Source organism: Salmo salar, chromosome 08, assembly GCF_965601325.2.
Source record: "Salmo salar chromosome 08, fSalSal1, whole genome shotgun sequence".
Taxonomy (NCBI): domain Eukaryota; kingdom Metazoa; phylum Chordata; class Actinopteri; order Salmoniformes; family Salmonidae; genus Salmo; species Salmo salar.
Genome location: NC_138298.1, coordinates 19,885,632 through 19,891,631, shown reverse-complemented (window position 1 = coordinate 19,891,631; position 6,000 = coordinate 19,885,632).

Here is a 6,000-nt window from a genome sequence, read left to right as displayed (position 1 = left end):
TGTGTTGTAGTGTATTGGTGTCAGGTTAAAAGCTGACTAGAGGTGTGTTGTATTGTAGTGTATTGGTGTCAGGTTAACAGCTGAATAGAGGTGTGTTGTGGTGTATTGGTGTCAGGTTAACAGCTGACTAGAGGTGTGTTGTATTGTGGTGTATTGGTGTCAGGTTAACAGCTGACTAGAGGTGTGTTGTGGTGTATTGGTGTCAGGTTAACAGCTGAATAGAGGTGCGTTGTATTGTGGTGTATTGGTGTCAGGTTAACAGCTGACTAGATGTGTGTTGTGTTGTGGTGTATTGGTGTCAGGTTAACAGCTGACTAGAGATGCGTTGTATTGTGGTGTATTGGTGTCAGGTTAACAGCTGAATAGAGATGTGTTGTATTGTGTTGTATTGGTGTCAGGTTAACATCTGAATAGAGGTGTGTTGTGGTGTATTGGTGTCAAGTTAACAGCTGACTAAAGGTGTGTTGTATTGTGATGTATTGGTGTCAGGTTAACAGCTGACTAGAGGTGTGTTGTATTGTGGTGTATTGGTGTCAAGTTAACAGCTTACTAGAGGTGTGTTGTGGTGTATTGGCGTCAGGTTAACAGCTGACTAGAGGTGTGTTGTGGTGTATTGGTGTCAGGTTAACAGCTGAATAGAGGTGTGTTGTATTGTGGTGTATTGGTGTCAGGTTAACAGCTGACTAGAGGTGTGTTGTGGTGTATTGGTGTCAGGTTAACAGCTGAATAGAGGTGTGTTGTATTGTGGTGTAGTGGTGTCAGGTTAACAGCTGAATAGAGGTGTGTTGTATTGTGGTGTATTGGTGTCAAGTTAACAGCTGACTAGAGGTGTGTTGTGTTGTGGTGTATTGGTGTCAAGTTAACAGCTGACTAGAGGTGTGTTGTGGTGTACTGATGTCAGGTTAACAGCTGAATAGAGGTGTGTTGTATTGTGGTGTATTGGTGTCAGGTTAACAGCTGAATAGAGGTGTGTTGTATTGTGGTGTATTGGTGTCAGGTTAACAGCTGAATAGAGGTGTGTTGTATTGTGGTGTATTGGTGTCAGGTTAACAGCTGACTAGAGGTGCGCTGTATTGTGGTGTATTGATGTCAGGTTAACAGCTGAATAGAGATGTGTTGTATTGTGGTGTATTGGTGTCAGGTTAACAGCTGACTAGAGGTGTGTTGTGGTCTATTGGTGTCAGGTTAACAGCTGAATAGAGATGTGTTGTATTGTGGTGTATTGGTGTCAGGTTAACAGCTGAATAGAGGTGCGTTGTATTGTGGTGTATTGGTGTCAGGTTAACAGCTGACTAGAGGTGTGTTGTGGTGTATTGGTGTCAAGTTAACAGCTGACTAGAGGTGTGTTGTGGTGTATTGGTGTCAGGTTAACAGCTGACTAGAGGTGTGTTTTAGTGTATTGGTGTCAGGTTAACAGCTGAATAGAGGTGCGTTGTGTTGTGGTGTATTGGTGTCAGGTTAACAGCTGACTAGAGGTGTGTTGTGGTGTATTGGTGTCAGATTAACAGCTGAATAGAGGTGCGTTGTGTTGTGGTGTATTGGTGTCAGGTTAACAGCTGACTAGAGGTGTGTTGTATTGTGGTGTATTGGTGTCAGATTAACAGCTGACTAGAGGTGCGTTGTATTGTGGTGTATTGGTGTCAGGTTAACAGCTGACTAGAGGTGTGTTGTGGTGTACTGATGTCAGGTTAACAGCTGAATAGAGGTGCGTTGTGTTGTGGTGTATTGGTGTCAGGTTAACAGCTGACTAGAGGTGTGTTGTATTGTGGTGTATTGGTGTCAGGTTAACAGCTGAATAGAGGTGTGTTGTATTGTGGTGTATTGGTGTCATGTTAACAGCTGAATAGAGGTGTGTTGTATTGTGGTGTATTGGTGTCAGGTTAACAGCTGACTAGAGGTGTGTTGTGGTGTATTAGTGTCAGGTTAACAGCTGACTAGAGGTGTGTTGTGTTGCGGCATATTGGTGTCACGTTAACAGCTGACTAGAGGTGTGTTGTATTGTGGTGTATTGGTGTCAGGTTAACAGCTGACTAGAGGTGTGTTGTGGTGTATTGGTGTCAGGTTAACAGCTGAATAGAGGTGCGTTGTATTGTGGTGTATTGGTGTCAGGTTAACAGCTGAATAGAGGTGCGTTGTATTGTGGTGTATTGGTGTCAGGTTAACAGCTGACTAGAGGTGCGTTGTGTTGTGGTGTATTGGTGTCAGGTTAACAGCTGACTAGAGGTGCGTTGTGTTGTGGTGTATTGGTGTCAGGTTAACAGCTGACTAGAGGTGTGTTGTATTGTGGTGTATTGGTGTCAGATTAACAGCTGACTAGAGGTGCGTTGTATTGTGGTGTATTGGTGTCAGGTTAACAGCTGACTAGAGGTGTGTTGTGGTGTACTGATGTCAGGTTAACAGCTGAATAGAGGTGCGTTGTGTTGTGGTGTATTGATGTCAGGTTAACAGCTGACTAGAGGTGTGTTGTATTGTGGTGTATTGGTGTCAGGTTAACAGCTGAATAGAGGTGTGTTGTATTGTGGTGTATTGGTGTCAGGTTAACAGCTGAATAGAGGTGTGTTGTATTGTGGTGTATTGGTGTCTGGTTAACAGCTGACTAGAGGTGTGTTGTGGTGTATTAGTGTCAGGTTAACAGCTGACTAGAGGTGTGTTGTGTTGCGGCATATTGGTGTCACGTTAACAGCTGACTAGAGGTGTGTTGTATTGTGGTGTATTGGTGTCAGGTTAACAGCTGACTAGAGGTGTGTTGTGGTGTATTAGTGTCAGGTTAACAGCTGACTAGAGGTGTGTTGTGGTGTACTGATGTCAGGTTAACAGCTGAATAGAGGTGCGTTGTGTTGTGGTGTATTGGTGTCAGGTTAACAGCTGACTAGAGGTGTGTTGTATTGTGGTGTATTGGTGTCAGGTTAACAGCTGAATAGAGGTGTGTTGTATTGTGGTGTATTGGTGTCATGTTAACAGCTGAATAGAGGTGTGTTGTATTGTGGTGTATTGGTGTCAGGTTAACAGCTGACTAGAGGTGTGTTGTGGTGTATTAGTGTCAGGTTAACAGCTGACTAGAGGTGTGTTGTGTTGCGGCATATTGGTGTCACGTTAACAGCTGACTAGAGGTGTGTTGTATTGTGGTGTATTGGTGTCAGGTTAACAGCTGACTAGAGGTGTGTTGTGGTGTATTGGTGTCAGGTTAACAGCTGAATAGAGGTGCGTTGTATTGTGGTGTATTGGTGTCAGGTTAACAGCTGAAAAGAGGTGCGTTGTATTGTGGTGTATTGGTGTCAGGTTAACAGCTGACTAGAGGTGCGTTGTGTTGTGGTGTATTGGTGTCAGGTTAACAGCTGACTAGAGGTGCGTTGTGTTGTGGTGTATTGGTGTCAGGTTAACAGCTGACTAGAGGTGTGTTGTATTGTGGTGTATTGGTGTCAGATTAACAGCTGACTAGAGGTGCGTTGTATTGTGGTGTATTGGTGTCAGGTTAACAGCTGACTAGAGGTGTGTTGTGGTGTACTGATGTCAGGTTAACAGCTGAATAGAGGTGCGTTGTGTTGTGGTGTATTGGTGTCAGGTTAACAGCTGACTAGAGGTGTGTTGTATTGTGGTGTATTGGTGTCAGGTTAACAGCTGAATAGAGGTGTGTTGTATTGTGGTGTATTGGTGTCAGGTTAACAGCTGAATAGAGGTGTGTTGTATTGTGGTGTATTGGTGTCTGGTTAACAGCTGACTAGAGGTGTGTTGTTGTGTATTAGTGTCAGGTTAACAGCTGACTAGAGGTGTGTTGTGTTGCGGCATATTGGTGTCACGTTAACAGCTGACTAGAGGTGTGTTGTATTGTGGTGTATTGGTGTCAGGTTAACAGCTGACTAGAGGTGTGTTTAGGTGTATTGGTGTCAGGTTAACAGCTGAATAGAGGTGCGTTGTATTGTGGTGTATTGGTGTCAGGTTAACAGCTGAATAGAGGTGCGTTGTATTGTGGTGTATTGGTGTCAGGTTAACAGCTGACTAGAGGTGCGTTGTGTTGTGGTGTATTGGTGTCAGGTTAACAGCTGACTAGAGGTGTGTTGTGGTGTATTGGTGTCAGGTTAACAGCTGACTAGAGGTGCGTTGTGTTGTGCTGTATTGGTGTCAGGTTAACAGCTGACTAGAGGTGCGTTGTATTGTGGTGTATTGGTGTCAGGTTAACAGCTGAATAGAGGTGTTTTGTATTGTGGTGTATTGGTGTCAGGTTAACAGCTGACTAGAGGTGCGTTGTATTGTGGTGTATTGATGTCAGGTTAACAGCTGAATAGAGATGTGTTGTATTGTGGTGTATTGGTGTCAGGTTAACAGCTGACTAGAGGTGTGTTGTGGTGTATTGGTGTCAGGTTAACAGCTGAATAGAGATGTGTTGTATTGTGGTGTATTGGTGTCAGGTTAACAGCTGAATAGAGGTGCGTTGTATTGTGGTGTATTGGTGTCAGGTTAACAGCTGACTAGAGGTGTGTTGTGGTGTATTGGTGTCAGGTTAACAGCTGAATAGAGGTGCGTTGTGTTGTGGTGTATTGGTGTCAGGTTAACAGCTGACTAGAGGTGTGTTGTGGTGTATTGGTGTCAGATTAACAGCTGAATAGAGGTGCGTTGTGTTGTGGTGTATTGGTGTCAGGTTAACAGCTGACTAGAGGTGTGTTGTATTGTGGTGTATTGGTGTCAGATTAACAGCTGACTAGAGGTTCGTTGTATTGTGGTGTATTGGTGTCAGGTTAACAGCTGACTAGAGGTGTGTTGTGGTGTACTGATGTCAGGTTAACAGCTGAATAGAGGTGCGTTGTGTTGTGGTGTATTGGTGTCAGGTTAACAGCTGACTAGAGGTGTGTTGTATTGTGGTGTATTGGTGTCAGGTTAACAGCTGAATAGAGGTGTGTTGTATTGTGGTGTATTGGTGTCAGGTTAACAGCTGAATAGAAGTGTGTTGTATTGTGGTGTATTGGTGTCAGGTTAACAGCTGACTAGAGGTGTGTTGTGGTGTATTAGTGTCAGGTTAACAGCTGACTAGAGGTGTGTTGTGTTGCGGCATATTGGTGTCACGTTAACAGCTGACTAGAGGTGTGTTGTATTGTGGTGTATTGGTGTCAGGTTAACAGCTGACTAGAGGTGTGTTGTGGTGTATTGGTGTCAGGTTAACAGCTGAATAGAGGTGCGTTGTATTGTGGTGTATTGGTGTCAGGTTAACAGCTGACTAGAGGTGTGTTGTGGTGTATTGGTGTAAGGTTAACAGCTGAATAGAGGTGTGTTGTATTGTGGTGTATTGGTGTCAGGTTAACAGCTGACTAGAGGTGCGTTGTATTGTGGTGTATTGATGTCAGGTTAACAGCTGAATAGAGATGTGTTGTATTGTGGTGTATTGGTGTCAGGTTAACAGCTGACTAGAGGTGTGTTGTGGTGTATTGGTGTCAGGTTAACAGCTGAATAGAGATGTGTTGTATTGTGGTGTATTGGTGTCAGGTTAACAGCTGAATAGAGGTGTGTTGTGGTGTATTGGTGTCAAGTTAACAGCTGACTAGAGGTGTGTTGTGGTGTATTGGTGTCAGGTTAACAGCTGACTAGAGGTGTGTTGTGGTGTATTGGTGTCAGGTTAACAGCTGGAAAGAGGTGCGTTGTATTGTCGTGTATTGGTGTCAGGTTAACAGCTGACTAGAGGTGTGTTGTGGTGTATTGGTGTAAGGTTAACAGCTGAATAGAGGTGTGTTGTATTGTGGTGTATTGGTGTCAGGTTAACAGCTGACTAGAGGTGCGTTGTATTGTGGTGTATTGATGTCAGGTTAACAGCTGAATAGAGATGTGTTGTATTGTGGTGTATTGGTGTCAGGTTAACAGCTGACTAGAGGTGTGTTGTGGTGTATTGGTGTCAGGTTAACAGCTGAATAGAGATGTGTTGTATTGTGGTGTATTGGTGTCAGGTTAACAGCTGAATAGAGGTGTGTTGTATTGTGGTGAATTGGTGTCATGTTAACAGCTGAATAGAGGTGT